Below are 18,954 nucleotides of genomic sequence, written 5' to 3'. Positions count from 1 at the left end.
GTTTCTGTCTGGAAGAGTGCTCAGAAAAGATTCAATTCACCCTTCTCCTCTTTAGAGCATCACTACTGCTGGAAATATAATAGATATGTCAAGGGGCTAGGGATGCACATCCTCTGAGAAACTGGAGAAGAGGGAGAGTAGACAAAGTCTCTCTCTGTCTCTCTGTCTCTCTGTCTCTCTCTCTTTCTCTCCCTCTCCCTCTCTTTTCCTCTCTTCCTCCCTCTCTCCTTCCCACCCTGCTTCCCCCAGCCCCTCCTTTTTTTTTCCCATCTCCTGAACTAGCCAGCACCACAGTACTAATTAACATGACATGCTATCTCCCCATAGAAATAACCACAAGTCCCCCTGGGAGACAAAAACCGGGAGGTAACTTTTATTTACTAATTTCCTATAATTCAAAAGGCGACCTACTACATCATTCTTGAGTGCTACATGTGTTTACAAGTTCACTATAAATATCACTCCTCCATTTTATACTCTTGAGTTTAGACAAAAACCATCCAAGGCATGTGTCGCCAAGAAAATGCAAGGGGTTTGGTATAAACAGGATCCAAAGGACCATTGGAGAGTAGAGTTAAAGGCAACAGTCTGGAAGATGTTTGCTATCTTAAAAATCGGTAGAGATGGTTGATTAGAAATACTGAGGTAGATACGTTAAGTGAATAATGAGAGACATAACACTGAAAAGCTTAATCACACTTTGAAAATATGGCACAGTGTTTACACAAGGGAGAAGGTATTCTCCTTGAAAGCAGACACCAGGTCCTTTGCTGGCCCTTGCTGTGGAGGTACAGGAATGAAGATGCATCCCATTTGACCTGACTTGACATGAAATACAGGGGCGGTGGGCTATCTTAGCTCTGCAGAAAGAAAGAATTGGCATTTGTTTCTGTCTCCAGGAAACAAGTGGATACATAGGAAGTGTGTTCTATATACATTCCAACACCAAGTAATCTGACAGCTAGCAGGTCATAGTGCTTGTCTAGAACACACACACACACACACACACACACACACACACACACACAAATATACACACGCATACTCACCTTCTTGGCTTTGTTCTGTTTTGTGTGTGTGTGTTTAATACATTTTATTTTCTTTGAGCAAAATATATTTATTTTGGCTGTATCCAACCCCATATTTTGCCCTTCAACTCCTCTCAGAACTTCTCCATTGTGTTCTTCTCTTACCTTCATATATATAATTTTAATTTAAACATTGGGTTTAGTTATTCCTATTTATATATACATGAGTATAGGACATACATGGTAGTATGGGCAGTTTCCCAGGGAATATACCCCTAGCCAAAACTAATATTCTCTCCCCCAAAAGCCATCAACTGGCACAAGCACCACAACTAGGAGTGGAGATTCATGATCTCTTCCTGTCTCCATGCTGGGATGTTCACTGGATTGACCTTCTTCAGGTCTTGTATAGATAGCTATGACTATTGTGAGATTGTGTGTGCAATTGGGGCCCCATCATACCCAGAAGTTACTGTCTCATAGCAATTCTTTCCACTATCTGGCTCTAGCAATCCCTTTGCACTGAGGAGAAGTGATGTAATATTGACTTCGAGTTTTGTGTAAGCCTAGATGCCTTGCAAATAGGAAAAACTAGTTTGAGATATCTTGCCATATCATGAAGCACCTTCCACTGATATGGGAAAGAAGAAAGGAGGGGACTATAAAGAGTGGTGAGTGGAAATGAGCACCACTGACATATTTCTTGAATTTAATATGTTTTACAAAAAAGGAGTCAAGCACTTGTATATTGGTAGATCAAACCCCAAAGGCAAGATAGGGGCAAACAATCAACAATAGCATTATGCTGGTAACCACAATCCAGGTTGTGGTGGTTTGAGTAAGAATGCCCATCATGGGATCATTTGAATATTTGGTCCCCAATTGATAGTGCTTTGGGAGAAGTATAGCAGGTATGGCTTTGTTGGAAGAGGCATGCTACTGGAGCCTGACTTTGGGAAATTAAAAATTCATCCCTTCTTGAGTTCCCTCTTTGCTTCCTCCTTGTGGTTCAAGATGTATGCTAAGTTTTCAACTTTAGCTGCCACCATGCGGTCACCCTGCTGTTATAGACTCTTGTCCCCTTGAACCACATGTCCAAAAAAACTCTTCTCTAAGTTGCCTGAGACATGGAGTTTTATCATAGCAATGGAAAAGTAATAAATACACAGGTGATTGCATTGGGATTCTACAATAACAATATCTGCCCTTACAGGGCTGCTTCTACAGAAAGGATGTTATCAGAAACAAATTATGATTGTCTTCTTTACTGTTCTACTGCTGTGAGGATAGATCATGACCAAGGCCACTCACAAGATAAAACATTTAACTGGGGGCTTGTTTTCGAGGATTAGTCTATTCATCATCATGGAAGGGAGCTTGTTGGCATGTAGATGATGGAGAAATAGCTAAGAGCTCACATATGTTCCACAAGCTGCAGGCAGAACAAATGAGAGACTAGGCCTGGTGTGGGATTTGGAGACTCTAAGCCTGTTCCAGTGACACCTCCTCCAACAAGGACAGACCTAATCCAATAAGGACATGCTTCCCTTTCCTTCCTTAATTGCAGAAGACCATTCTCATTCAAGCAACCACACATTACATCTAAATTCAAACGTGTCATGTCAAGGTATATCATGAATACAATGTCTCATCAAAAATTTAGCAAAGGCCAAATACTCACAGCTGTACCACATGGTAGGTAAGAGAATATGCTGGACTCAGTCAATATCTGAATGCCTCGAGATAATCCAAGGTATACCAAATACATCCAAAACACTCCAACTTCCTAATGATAGAGCAAAGAAGCTGGAGAACCCAATACAGATTTTGATTTTGGCTGAATGATGGTTCTCGGACATGGTGCACCCACTTTTCTTCAATCCGTCTGGTAATAGACTACCATGCATCTTCAAAGCTTCATTGACATGACATAGAAGCTGATACACCAGAAGTCACACTCATTATTATTAGATTCATGGCTTTGTCCTTCATACTATCTTCTGTTTGGGGTAGATGCAGGATAGCTTTAGGGGACAATGTAGCAAAGTGAATTTATAACAAACTCAAGTTTGACTCTGTGTCAGAAAAACTTTTTTTTCTCATACCTGAAAGCTTCTGTATTTTATTCCAGAGCAAAAATGATCTTTCCCTACATTGTGTGATGGGCAGTTTAGACAAACATAGCTAAAGCACTTCCAGGTGGCCTACTCTTGGATTTCAGAATTACACTACTTACCATGCACTCCTGGGAAGCAGAGACAGAAAGTAATCCAACAAGGGAACAGACTTCACAGCTCAGAGCACATTGCTATGAAGAACCAAGCCTGCCAGACTGCTTTATTAGAGTCATAGCCTTTGAGGATTGTAGAACTTACCTGGTTATAACAATCGTGGGTGTGTCTGAACAGTTGTGAGTGTCTGTGTGTTGAATGTGTGAATATATTCTTGATCACATACATATGTATGGATATGTACATGGCCAGGCATACATATATGGAAATCAGGGGCCTGTGCTATGTGCCTTCCTTTGTCACTCTTCATCTTATTTTTGAGACAGGAACTGAACCTGGAATTCATGAACTGGCAGAGATGTAACATAGACACAAAATACTAACAACATTCTTTTGAAATTTCCAATGGCTAAAACATAAGCTAAACAAAGATTGTCCTTTATTAATTACCCAGTCTTAGGCATTTTTAATAACATATAATTGATGAGAACACTTTCCCCCAGGAGAAATGATAAAGCGTAGTACTTGAGGACCAGGTGTGATGGAGAATCCCTTTAAATTAAACATTCAGAGGCATACGCAATCTCTGAGTTCAAGACCAATCTGGTGAACATAGAAAGTTCCATACAAGCCAGGGTAAGACAAAAGAAAGAGTAAGCCTTAGACACAAAGAGAAGCTAGAGGCAGAAAATAAAGCCACGAAAGTTAAAGCAAGAGCAAGTGAAAAAGAAAAACGATAAGAGGTATTACATTTTTTTTCTAGGCTAGATGTATAACTCAGGAGAGTTTTGTAATATGGGGCAGGTGTGGTAAGTTCTAAGGCAAACCCTGTGGTTAAATAGAAGCCAAAACAATGAACCTTCCAACAAGGTGGTCCACAACCTGCAGCTTAAAAAAAATGGTACCAAAGTCAACAGACTTAGAGACAGCACTTCTTGTGTTGAAGCAGAGCAAAGCTACACCAGTGCCCTCACGAGGGGAAATATCAGACCACAGAAAGCATATTCTTATCTCTATCATATCATCCTCAAGTTATACAAGCCTTCCACTATAATGCATCCATGCTGGCCTTTCCTTAATGATAAGGATTGGAAACAGTGTTGAGAATAAAAGTCTCCATGGTCACCATGAAAAAGCTCACTGCATTTTTTCTTCGGAAACAAATAGAAGCTTTATAGGGCATAACATACAGGAAGTAGATAACCTTCCCAATTGGCTGAAACATCTACTGCAGTGGAATATTCTAGGCTATGAAACGGAAGAGATGTGTTGGTAATATATTGTATAAAACCTTGAATACTTGACTGAAATGATATGCCTTTTCTGAGTAGAAAATTCAATTGTAGTTCCTCTGGAGGATTTTTGCATCCAGATGGAATGATCAAAACTCCATTGTCAGAATTGATTTTACAGCAGATATAAAAGACAGGTGTTACAACACTTATCTATTGCTGCTTTAAACATTAAACCAAAAATTCTCAGCTTTAAATAACTAGCAATTTTAAAAATACAGTTCTTATGAGGTAAGGATTCAAGAATGAGGAAAAGAAGCAGTCTGCCTCAGGATTTCTCGTGAGAACTGCTGTCTCGCTGTCAGCCAAGGTTATCATAGTAAGAGAATGCACAGGCATACATCAATATCACGTCACTCACAAGAACCTTTATCCACATCGTTTGGGATACTAATTATGGGACAACCCTGATAATACCCTGATATTAAGGTCACAGTCCTCCATATCTGATGGCTCTCCCTTTCTCTGGAGGGCTGCCCTTGCTCTGTGTGACCTTGCCCAGAGAGTGTTCCTGAGCACAGGTGCCTGGTCTTGTCTGAAAAATTATCTTGTGTCGTCTTCTCTGCAAGTACTGCCTAACTCAACACACATGTCCCTCTCTGGCGTCCCACATGATAATTAAGTACTATGTTATGACCAACTAGCCCTTTCTACTCATACCCATAAAAGCCCTCATATACGCTATCCCTGGAATAATAAAGTAGAGCTGCTGTCTCACTGCAGTAGGCTCTGGAAGTCCTTCCATCATGCGGCCATCTGAACCGTGCTCTCTGCTCTTGTTCTTTTGGTCTTTGTGAGCCATGGCCAAGGACCCCCAAGGAGAAGAGAGACTCACAACTAATCTCTACTGAAACACAGGCTTGTGTACTCATGACAAGCCAGCTTCCCCAAGAGTGTTACAAGAGACAGCAAATGAAAGGAAACCTTGGCATCCTTGGGGACCTGCCTTTGAAGCCACACAACTCAGCTGTCACTGCTGCTCTTTTTTTTTGTTTATTACAAGAGGCTCTGTAAATCCAGCCTTCACTGAAGCGCATAGAAGGGAAGAGAGGGTGGTAGGAGAAAGAACAGAGAAATTAAAAGCCTGAATTAAAACTACAAGACTTATTTTCTTAGAGCCTTTTTCTATATCAGGAATGAAAACAGTGATAAAGTGATAAACCTGCTCTTCCAGAGACCCTGAGTTTGCTGCCCAGCACCCATGGCTCATGGCCTCTGGTATCTAGATCTCCACAGGCATTCAATACCTCTGGCCTTTACAGGCACCCACACGCATATGTACCTCCTCATGTGTAGACACACACATTCACATAAATAAAAAATAATTATAAAAATTGATGAAGAAGATGCCAACAATATAATACCCTACATTTATTTTTGTTGTTGTTGTTGTTGCTTATTTGGAAAGCTCCCATGGTGTGCTCACTTCCCATTCTCATATCCTCTTCCCCCATAACATGGCCCACAAAAAAAGGAAGTTCATTTTTGTGGTCCATATTTCACTGCAATATTGTCAAATTACTAGTGGGTAGCATCCCCAAGGGGAGATGAGTGTCCACCTGCACCCATGTCTTCTGACATGGGTGCCATCATCAGAGGAGAGACTGTGGTGGCTGGAACAGTGCCAGGCCAGTTCTCCCATGCCGTCGTTGATACCCAGCTGTGTGTCTGCCTTGCTGCTGGAGTGCCCGAGCACTGAAGCCAAGCTTCTCGGGTGAGGCAGAATACTTTGTAATAGGGGGCCCAGTCCATATTTCCCCACATGAGAAATGGTGAAGATGGAGACGGATGCTGTGTTTTCCAGTCTCCCATATACTGAGTGCCGTCAGCAAACTGCTGCGAGTTGGGAATGGGGGCCCTCTCAGGGTGTCGATGTGACAGGCAGGGAGGGAGGGAAAGCTGAGCCCGAGACTGGCATAGAATCTGGTTTGGTTCCGAGTGAATGCTGAGAGCACAGAGGGCCTGGGAGAGAGGAAGCCATCTCCAGGAGATTTAGGGATGGCTCTTAATGAAGGCCACGCCCACTGTGATCATTGATGAAGGAAACGGCCCTTGCTTCTCCACACTGCTTTATTTGATGGTGAATGTGAATACATACACAAACTCAGGGTGAACTGGGGATTAAATAACTTTGCAGGAAGGAATGCCCAGAAAGGGAAGCTCATTGGTTGTCATGGTCCTCTCAGTGGGAGGTCATGGTTATGTGTTCCAGATGTGGTAGTTTGGCAGGGAGCTGGTCGCATGCCTGCCATTCTCAATTCTGAGATTCCTCAGAGTCTGAGCCTGCTCATCCTTACCAGTTCTTCTTTTGGTGGCATGGTTCACTCTCCCGGGCCAGTGCCTCCCCTTCCCCTAAGCCTCCAACACCCTACCCCTGCCCTGGACATTAACATGGCTCCAGCCAGCAGCTCTGACTATGGGCATCCATGTGCGCTTCAGTGGTAACACAGGTTGCAAACATCAATATGACCCTTGGCTGTATCGGGACCACTGACTTCAGCAGCTGCATGGACCATAAATAAGCTTTAACCTGATCTCGGGCTGTTACACATACCACTCACATCAGCATGGCTCCCGGAGGCAGCAAAACTTGAGGATATCACTGACATATTAGGCTGCAACCCTGTTATGGATAGCCTTGGTGCTATTTGTATTTTGATGCTAATCCCGCTTCCCCAAGAGGGGTTGCCTAGGACTAGGAGTGAATCAGGTACTCAGGACCTCATGTGACCCTTCTGATGTATAAGGGTTTCTAGGAAACCAATCACTGGGAGAGTAGGCGAGACTTCCGGGTCAGACAGAGGGACAGCGGAGGCAGGAGAAAGGGTGGGCTTTTGAACTAAGAGGATGATAGAGTAAAAATGTAGGTAGCAGCGACCCCCAGTTCAGGGAGCAGATCCGCTACTGGAGAATTTAACTTTGGATGGCTTACTATTAGAATGCTAGTAGTTGCGCTCAATAATTGTGTTGCCTTTTGATTCTAAACTAAGATTGCGTGGTGTTTACCTTCATGTGGTGACTCATTTGGGTTCCAGAGAGAAAAGGTACGGTGGGGTGGGGCATCCCAACCAGCCACGGGGATTTGGAAGTGTGGGGCTGGTGTGGCAGCGACCTGTCGATGGGAACTTAGCGAGCCAGGTGGAAAGATTTCAGAGCTCCCAGTCAGAGAGTCTCCATGAGATGAGAACAAAGCAGGCCAGTGTCTCTTGCCAGAGGTAGCGCGGCTTGCATTTTTCATGCTACGCAACCCAGACTACTTAGATCCATTCGAATCCCAGGCGTCGTCACAGTCTGGGGTAGTAGCATGGACCACCGACATGTCCTCTGGTAGTAACATGGCTCACAGCGCTCTTTCAAGGAGGTCCAATCTAGGAAGTGAGCCTTTCCTCATGTCTGGTGTCCCAAATGGCTCTGGAGTCAGGGTATCCCGTGGCGAGGTGACAGGCTCTGGATATGCTCCAGACTTGTGTACATTATCCACCAACCCTACTGGAAAATGACAGCATATAGACCTCAGCCCTCTCTTACGTGTGACCGCCATCAAGAATCTAGTTCTGCCTCTCTCTATTGCACATGCATCACTCCATTTTTCTATCATTCTCACCTCTCCATCACATACCTGTTTGTTGTAATTGTGCACCCAAGGGCCTGGGCAGCGCTTGGACGTCTTCCCGCAGGCCTAGAGGGGCACTTTAGTGGGTGTCTTCTGGCCAGCCAGGGTCACAGCTCCAGGAACATCATATCTTTATATGGTTAGCTTTGTGATAGTCTAGGGATTTTTTTAACTCACATATGCCTCTCAAATCAACAGATATTTGAGGCAGGGAAACAAATTAAAGTGCAATGCCATAATTAAGAAAAACAACTAGCATTTTCTAAGTTTAAACATAGAAATTTTTCCCAGAATACTAATTTCAAGCTAGTAGTGACCATAAGATTCTTTTTTTTTTTAATAACTAAGGGTCAAATTTATTTAAAATTATAAAGGTTGTTGAATATATGTTTTTACACGTCTGAAGTAGTACATGGTGTAATCAGGGACTAGACCATAAGATTCTTGAATAAATTGCTAATATATTACATTTAAGTATTTGCATGATTTATAAATAGACATATTAACTCATACCTCTGTCTTGGGAACATAGGAAGGTATGTCATCCTCTCATAGCATCCAGAGAGTATGAAAAAAAATTTAAATAATATTTTAATATGTTTTTAGATTTTCATGCATGTATATATATAATGTTTCTTGGTCCTACCCATCCACATCCACTGTTCCTGATCCCTACCCACTCCTACCACATCTCCCTCCCAACTGCATGCTCTAATTGGTCCATATCTAACCCATTGGCTGCAACTAATGCTGCCTATGTGCACAGAGCTGTAGAGTAGTCCACGGAGGCATCATGGGCAACATATTGGTGGCTATATTCCTAAAGAAAAGTGCCTCTCTCCCCAAGCTATCGGCTCAATAGCTTCCCAGCCTAGCTTGAGTTTCACGAGATTCTGCTGTCTTTACCATTTGCCCCTCAAGTTCACGGTCTCTTTAGTTTTTGCTTTTTTTTTTCCTTTCCCTCAGAACATGCTTTCTATACAGAGGACTTTTAAGTACCAGAAGCAACATGTTCCCACCATGGAGTCCTTCGCATTAAGCCCTTACACTCTTTATGAATGAAATAGGCCATGCTTACTATTTAAAGCCTTCTTCCCTACCAGGGATTAAAATAGTGATGACAAAACCTACAAGGATAGAAAAAAATGTATAAATGAGATTTTGTAGGAAAATAAAACTTGTAGAGAATAATAAAACTTGGACTACCTTTCTCAGGACCGACCTCTGTCCTTTTTAAAGCAGGTACATTTTCAGCAAACCTCCGAGTTTGGTGAGCGCTGTCCTTTGTGCTGAACTGGTATCTTCACAAAGAATCCTGTTAAAGAAAATTGAAAGACAGAAAGGGCTGTCTACAAACTTGTATTTTTTTTTTCTGTGCCAGAATATAGTGGGCTTATTGAGGACTTTATATTAAAATGAGTGCCAACATTCATTCATGACATATGTTCTTCCAAGCTCAAATGTATTAGACTTGAAAGTACGGTGATTTTTTAAAGCAAATTGATCAAGGCTGCAACACTTAATAAAATGCATGACTGTATATTAACTATGATCTCTGATGGACTACACTTGGGGAAAACACACTGTATTTTGCCTTTTAGCAGAGAATTATCATTTTTAAAATTAGACTTTATTGTGATTATTAATCTGTAGAAATTTTAATTATCCTTCAAACGCTTGAAGATTTATTATAGAGAAGTGCCAGAAAAAAAACCCAGTGCTAATTAAATCCAGCAAAATGTTTCCTTTACCTGACGATAGGGAAGCTCTTGTTGTCAAATCCCTTTCAGCCAAATAACCACTTAACTAATCTCAAATTGAATATCTTATTTAAGATTTTGAATTATCTTTTCTCTCCAGGGAGCTGCAGTTGAATATTGTAATAGCATCATCCAGGGAAATGTTTCTTACCCTCCAGACTGCAGGAATGAGAAAAAAAAAAGTTTCTTTATATCATTGAGTAGACTGAAGTCTGGAGAATGAGCCAGCTGACATTTAAAAGGAAAGGAACATTACTAAGAGGCAGAAGTGGCTTCCACTGATGCATACAAATCCTGGTCCTGAGGAAAGGGAGGAGTGGAAACTTTTTGTGTGTAAACGGATCTGACTTCTCTTGCTAAGCATGCAAAGCTATGCAACTATGGCCTTTGTGATCATATCCTGATCATCAAATAATGTTCTGAAGTTGGCACAGATTGCAGGGAAGGTTGCAATAGCCTATGTGACAGAATCACATGACGGAAAAGCAAGCGAGTATGGTAGAGCATCTTTGTGGTGCACCCTGTGGCTGTGGACAACTTGCTCTGATATTCTGGGTGACAGCTACAAGCAAACGCGTGGACATAGCTGAGCTCATTCTTGCTTTGTTACATTTTAGCCCTATTTTCACTGAAATGATATAAGTAATGACATCTTGTCAGTTTCCTTCTCAGTTTTATCCTCATAGCACAGAACATCTTGATGTGTCACATAGATTAAAATCCACTGGATTTCTACTATGTCCTTGGCTCCTGAGCTTCCAACTGCTGCCCTCATCCTCTCGCCTTAGCAGGTTCCAGGTTTCTGAGAGAAAGGGGGCTCCCACGGTGGGGTCCTTGCTCTCTTGCCTTCTCTTCTAGGTTGCTACTCTAGTTTTCCATGGAGCCTGTCCCCTCTTTTGTTTGGGCAAGGTTTTCTGAAGTACAGCACTTCAAAGCTCTCTGCATTTTTTGTTCCTCCTGATAAAAGGTGATTTATTTAAAATGCCCAAGTCTCATCAATATGTCTGATGTGGTTAATTTGATGTGGTGACTTGGTGTGGTAGTTTGAATAAAAATGGGCCCCATGGCTCATGTACTTGAATGTTTAAGGAGTGGTCTAATTAAAAGGATGAGGAAGTACGGCTTTGTTGAAGTAGCTGTGTGTGGCCTTGTTGGTGGAAGTGTGTCCCATGCTAGGTCTAGTGTCTTGTTTATTCCTACTCCCTAAAGACCCAGCTGTAGAACCCTCAGCCATCTCTCCAGCATTGTTTTCCTGCATGGTTGCATTCCCCCATGCTTCCTGCCATGAAGACAATGGACAAACCTCTGAAATTGTAAGCAATTAAATGCTTTCTTTTATAAGAGTTGCCATAGTCTTCGCATCTCTTCATAGAAATAGAACACTGACTAAGGCACTTTTAGAAGATTTCTGGGTGAGATTCACACTGGATTCAGTTCTGTTGGAGAGAATAGACTGCCCTATAAAATATTGATTGGTATCATCCGGTCAACTAAATTCGTGAATAGAATAAGAAACATGATTTTGTCAGTAAAAGGAAATTAGTTCTTTAGCAGACTACCTTCCAAAGGAAGCCATACTATTCTCCCAAGACTCTAGCTACTGAACCACACTTGCCTATTCTGTACTGAAAAGTAGCTATGTGACCCTATGTCTCTTCATGTCCTATTGATTCTGTTTCACTGAAAATCTTGACTAATACAACAGTAAATTGACGAGTGCCAAATATTTTATTTAACTCATTAATTAATGTGTAAAGCAACAGAAGTAAGGTCAGAGTCTAATAAAATTTGCACTTATACTTTCTGTGGGTCATGAGTTCAGGTATAGCTTAATTGGATCTTCTGCTTTGTGCCTTACCATGGTGTAATTGGATCATTATCTGAGGTTAGTTCCTGAACTGGGGAAGAATCTACCTTCAAGGTCAGATCTTGGCAGGATCATTTTTCTAAGACTATAGAAGTGAGGACCTTCCTGGCTGTCAGCTAGAAGTGCACTCAGCTCCTGTAGCCTACCTCCAGCTACTAAAGATTCCTCAGTCCTCAATAATAGCTCAGTTCATGCGTTGTGTGTGCTAAGTGTTACCCAGCAATTGATATATCACCGTTTTGGCATATTTTACCAATGAGAAACAGGGTAGGGATCCAACCACAACTCAAGAAGGAGATTATTAGGAACATGTGAACTAGAGACTTGGAATCCTATGTTTGCTATAGGGAGACAATCAAAGGCCTAGACTTCTCTGGAATCCAAAATTCCCTAGAAAGCCATTTGGAAGGTACTTTTACAAGGTATTATCATATATGCCACAATTACACCCTTAAGCATTTAGTTATAAGTTGAAACCTTGGTTAAATTGTTTATAGTAACTCATTTGATTTTCATTAAAATCAAGGGCTTCTGGGGAAGAATGAAAAGAGACAATGAAGCTGTTATATGACACGGTAATTATACATACACAAGGATACTCATTTTAAAAATCCCATTGAACTTTAGGACAAAAAATGGAAAATGATGTGTTCAAATTCAACATTAGTTTATTTAACAGTTTGAGGGATTCCTAGGATGTAATTCAGTATGTACAGTTAATTACATTTATTCTCAAGCAAATGATTACATTATATTAAAAAGAAAATAGTTTGGAAGACTAGAAGAGAAAGGGAAATGATTACATAAGAAAGTAATATTCTGACACATTTGGTGACCCAAACCATTCTCTCCAATGGTTTTATCCACTCTAATTTTGTAACTCAGGAATTTGAAGATCAAGAAACACAAGGCATGTCTTATAAGAATGTATATCAACAATGAGCACAACTGTTATTTTAATGTTTGTATTCCTACTTTTTTGTTTCTCATCAATATTGTTATTTTTTAATCATTCTCTGAGATATTTGTCAGACTATTTGTTTTATATTTTTTAAAACTGATGTGGTCCATTTTAAACTTCAAGGTTTTTGGTGTTCTCTATGTTTTATACAGGTAAGAGCAAAATTGAATGAAAAGAATAAATCAAAAGAAAAAGACAGGACATGAATGCTCCTAGGTATGGTGGAGGAGAAAGTTTATGATAGAGATGTGGGAGAATACAGGCAGAGGTACGACTCTGGGAAAGTCCAAAGAGATCATGATCCTGAACCATGTGGAGAGAGAGAAAGGAAAAGAGAGAGAGGAGAACATAGTACAGCAGCCAGGAGACCAAAGGTGCAAAAGGTACCAAAAGGAGGGTACAAAAGAAGCAGGTAACCAAAATGTCTGTGAGAAGGGCTCTCCTACCCGAGGCTGGAGAGGCTGGAGAGGCTGGAGAGGCTGGAGAGGCTGGAGAGGCTGGAGAGCTCAGGGTTGAAGGCAAGCTATGCCAGCCATAGCCTATAGCCAGGACGACAAGTCTGCTTTGATATGTTAAGTAGACACTTCAACCAACCACTTGTCCTGGGTTTGACATGAAAAATAATTTCTATGTTTATTTTTCAAGAGTGTGTATTCCCTACTAAAAGAGAAAAAAAAAACTGCAAGCAAAAAAATGAATACAATACATTTACACTGAAAATTAGTAGACACGCAGAAAAGAATCCCCAAGTCCTAAGACAATAGTGAGGAGGCAAGAATGATCTATTAGTTACACCTTCCGTTGCTCTGACTAAATGCTTGAGATGGGCACTGAGCTTGGGACAGGCAAGAGAGAGTACATGACTTGGCTCATAGTTTCAGGATATTTCACTCTGTCATGACAGGGAAGGAATGGAAGCTCAGCTCGTGCAAGTAGAAGTGTGGAGTCATTGGTCACACCATGTCAGATGAAAAGGAAGAGACAAGGCCAGAAGCAGGCTCCAGTTACAGTTCCACAGGTTGCCCCTAGTTACATGGAAATGCTATGATTTCCAGGTGAGAATCTTGTCCCAAAGTCTCCACCACCTTCCAAAACAGTGCTGCAAGCCTGGGACCCTGTGTTCAAGCTCATGAGCCAATTAGGGACTTTCCCCTTTCAAGCCATCACAGTGATAATGGTTTCAACTTGGAAGGGGCGAAGGTGAAATTTCTTTGTGAATACTTTGTTAGTATATATGCAAAACTCTACTTCAGTCAATGTACATCAGTACCCAAGATTGTGGCAAGTGAGGACGTGGGACTGCATATTCTCATTCTTATGTAGCTGACAAATATGGGTCAAGCACAAACAGAGGAGCTGCCCTTCCTAAATGGGTTCCTTAACTAATAATACCGAAAGAAAACATGTCTTCACAAATAATGATATTGTCATTCTCATCAAAAGATGACTGAGACACTTATGAAAATGCACCCTCTGGTCCTGGGTGGCAACAATGAGGGAACACACACTTGGAAAAGCACATATAGAAATGTGCATATAGAAAAGTACATATGAAAAAGCACACAGAGAAAAGCATGTGTAGAGATAGAAAAGCACATACACATAAAAAAATGCATATAGAAAAACACATATAGAAACATGCATACAGACAAGCCCACACATTTACAAAAGCACCAGTATGTAGAAGAGTACATATAGAAAAGCCCATATAAAATGCACAGATTCATTATTCTTGGTTTTGGGGATTTTGCACTTGCTTTACATGAAGAAGGGAATAGATAAGGAAAGGATCAAGAAGGAAGCAGGGGAAAAGGAAAACTGCTATGGAGGAAATGAACATATTTTGATGGATATTTTAATTCATCAATTATTTAAGGAATCTTCCTTGCCCTGTGAAAATAGTCTTTATTCACTTTTATATTTTCCCATGATGTAAAGTTGACATTTACTCAGAATTTATACTGTACAATATCTTAAGTACTTTATATATCTTTATCCTTACAGTTACTTGAAGAAATAAATTGTATCACGAACCAGTTTTACACTTAGGAAACTGAGTCTCAGGGAGGTGTGGTCAAATTGGTTAAAGTGAAGTCCACATTGCTAAGTTAATGGGGCTTTAAATCTTTGAAGCTTGTCATTGAACACTATCCATCAAAATCCTGGACCTGAATAGGATGGGATGTGTACTCATTCCCATGGTCTACTCCAGCAATAGAGAGTAAGTCACTTTGATGTTTACAACAACGATCACATTGTTTTTTGTTCTATATAGACTGGCTGAGGAAAACCTATTGGTGCCCACAGGGAAAGTTCACATACGAGCTGAGGAACCAATATGCTCATCACTTTATATCCTCTGAACCTTAAAATTGCCAACTCTCATTTGCTATTAATTCCTAGAGATCAAACAAATAAACAAAGATGGAGTGTGCTCAACTAAAAACTGAAGGATACTAAGCCTGCTGTATTCACACCAGGGCTCTTTGAATCACTGACTTAGAAGACAATATTCAAATCATATGTGTAGGAGAGAGTGTAGAACAACAGACCTGACAATTTAAGGAGAAAGAGTATATAGTGAACCATAAATATATCTTAATTCTTTTCATGTATACTTAGACTTGCATGTGAGTTTTAATTTTTATTACATCTATTTATTTAATCATTAATTTGTTTATTCATGGACCTGGAGTGGGATTGCCATGGTGCGTTTATCGAGGCCAGAGGATAACCTGCAGGATTCAGTTCTCTTTCCTTCCACCTATGGGTTCTAAGAATCAAACTTGTCATCAGATTTGGTGGCAAGTGACTTTACATGTTGAGCCATATTGTCTACCTGAGGAAGGTATGAATGGATTTTTGATACAAGAGAAGAACAACACAACTTAAAACAAAAGCCCTCAAGAATTTGGTTCCATAAGAAAATAAACAAAATTAATTCCCAGGATTTACAAACCATGTGGAGACAATTTTGAGATACACACTTGTATCATGAAAGGAAGAAGTATATATGATATCTGGTGTATGTGTATGTGTGGTGTGTGTGTATGTGTAGTGTGTGTGTATATGTGTGTGTACGTATGTGTGGTGTGTGTGTATATGTGTGTGTACGTATGTGTGGTGTGTGTGTGTATGTGTGTGTACATATGTGTGGTGTGTGTATGTGTGTGTGGTGTGTGTGTATGTGTGTGTGTATGTGTGTGTGTATATGTGTGTGTATGTGTGGTGTGTGTACGTATGTGTGGTGTATGTGTATATGTGTGTGTACGTATGTGTGGTGTGTGTGTATGTGTGGTGTGTGTGTATGTGTATGTGTACGTATGTGTGGTGTGTGTGTATATGTGTGTGTATGTGTGTGTGTGTGTATGTGTGTGTGTGTATGTGTGTGTACGTATGTGTGGTGTGTGTGTGTATGTGTGTGTACGTATGTGTGGTGTGTGTGTGTATGTGTGGTGTGTGTGTATATGTGTGTGTACGTATGTGTGGTGTATGTGTATATGTGTGTGTATGTGTGTGTGTGTATGTGTGTGTATGTGTGTGTGTGTGTATGTGTGTGTATGTGTGTGTGTGTATGTGTGTGTACGTATGTGTGGTGTGTGTGTATGTGTGTGTACGTATGTGTGGTGTGTGTACGTATGTGTGGTGTGTGTGTATATGTGTGTGTACGTATGTGTGGTGTGTGTGTATGTGTATGTGTAAATTTAGATGATATATTTTTAGATAATATCCTGTTGTAATTAGAGAATATTAACCAGTTTAATTTCAGTTTAAATACGAAGAACATTTTCAGTACATCCAAACACGAGATCTCAGGACACATCACCTGCCTCTGTCTTTTGTTTCTATTCCATCTGTGTCTAAAATGGCTTCTAGAACATGAATCTCATCTTTTTCAAACTTGACAACTAGTTAGCAGAGTACATGTTTCTCGATACCTACATCATGGTCCAATGGGGGATATTAATTACTCTTTTAAACCACAACACTAACCACTTTAGCTCTTACATGTACATGACCATTTAATGATGCAAAATACATTTAATCCAACTTCAAAAATATTCATAGTCTGTTACATTACCAATACTGTTTAAAAGGCCAAAGTCCAAATCACTTTGGTAACTTAAGGCAATCTCCTAACTACAATCCTTATTATTTCCTTTTAATTTCATACTTCCAATACACAATGGCTAAAATATACATTAATGCTCCAAAATGAGCAACAGAGGCTTAGGGGGAAAAGACAAAACTAAAAGCTAGCAAGGCAAACAGAATCCTACAGCTTGGTAGATGACATCTGGGGCTTCAGAGATGACTCAGCTCCCTGTGTTATGCTCTCCTTGACAGTTGTCTCATAGATATGACCTCTCTAACATTGTCATGTCTCTGCCATCACCCTGGTTCCATCTTCATGGCTTCATGTACTGAACTGGTAAGGCCTTCTTTTAAAGACTTGACATGTTGCCTGACCTCAGTAACTTCCTGAATATATGGAAGAATCTCCTACTCAAATTTGCACCTTTCTTGATTCCAAAGCCAGTACCACATAGATGCCACTACGAAGTTCATCTGCTAGTTTTAGGTGTTGGATCATATTAGTAGCAGCCTTTGAATTCTGTTATTTTCTGGGAGCAGGAAACTTCTTACATCTTTTTTTTTCCAGAAGCTGAAAGCCTAGTTGGAGGGGGCCTTCCATATGTCCACTCTTCCTGTTCCACTGCTTTGAGTGTAGCCATTAGTGCTATTTTCCTCTCCAAACTGCATATTTCTTATTTCCTCTAATTAGTACTTAAAAGTTTTATTTTTAAATTATTTATTATTGTAATTTATTTCTTATTTTTATCTTAAATTAAAACATAATTTTAGATTAATCATCCTATGTCCCCCTTTGCTCCCTCCCATCCCTCTCATAGTCTCCTCTGCTTCATAGTGGCAGTTATACCTTGAAAATAACCAATAGCCATCCAGCTGGATTTCAGGCTTATTTAACAGGGGCAAAATACTTACTGATACTATAAACCTACCCACTTCTTCTTTATAGTTGTATGTGTGTATAACAGTAATCTATAAAAACCATTCCACAGACTCAAATTTTGCAGGCTTGAAATTTCCTATGTCAAAAAAATTAGTCCATTATTTTAAATTTCACCCTCACAAAAAGTGTCAGGACATGGAGAAAAAAACCCAGCTAGATCATTATTAACATATCACCAAATGGCCTCTATCCTGATTGCAAATAAAATCTTGTTACCCTTTGCAACTCATGAGCCAAGCATTCATTGTCTACATGGATCTGAGTACTAGTCTATTCCAAGATCTTTCTAGAGTAACCATTAATGTAATAGTCAACCACTTAGCTACTCTAAGCCTTCTACATTTCCTCCCAAAATGATATGGTCAGTTTGTCTACAACAACAACTTCACTCTTGGTGCTAACTTGTGGATTAGTTGCTTTTTTGATGATCTGATAAATACCAAGCCCACAAACAACTTATAAAAGATTGTATTTTGGCTTCTTGCTTCACAGGGATATAGTTCAGAATTACTGGGGAGGAATGGCAGTAGGCCAGCACAGCAAAGGAAGCTGTCTTGTTACTTGATTAACTGCACAAAGGGAGGACAGAGAAAGACCAAGCTGGGAAAGGCTATAAAACCGCAAATGCTGTCCCCACTGGACTATTTCTTCTAGTAGACTGCACCTCCTAAGTTTTCTATAATCTCCCAAACAGAACTGACAACAAGAGAGAAAGACATCAAATACATGAACCTCTGAAAGACATTTCTTATTTAGACCACCATAACATAATTTCTGAGTGTCTCTTGATGGCCTATAGGAAGTACTTTTCTGATTGATGTGCCTAGATGTTTTTGTTTACACAAGCCCAGAGATGGGTCAACACCATCCAACCCACATGGACTAGAATTAGTAACTACCTAATTTGAGAATCTAAAGCTCTAACTACATAAGAGAGAAATGAATTCTTCATGGACAAGGACAGCTGAGGCTTCCCGTATGACTCCAAATCCATGGTATTTAGGACTATGTGTTCACACTCATTGATAGACTTGTGACAATTAGTCTCACAAGGCATGACATTTTGGATGGCATGAAAAGATTCCTTTTTCTGAATATAATATGTAGCTTCTTCTGGGACAATTGGCTGACTTCCAGCCCAAGACAGTAACATTTTAATTTATACAA

The sequence above is a fragment of the Mastomys coucha genome, unplaced genomic scaffold, assembly GCF_008632895.1.
Source record: "Mastomys coucha isolate ucsf_1 unplaced genomic scaffold, UCSF_Mcou_1 pScaffold21, whole genome shotgun sequence".
Lineage (NCBI taxonomy): Eukaryota > Metazoa > Chordata > Mammalia > Rodentia > Muridae > Mastomys > Mastomys coucha.
The sequence above is the reverse complement of the archived record's forward strand: the minus strand, read 5'-3'. Positions refer to the sequence as shown.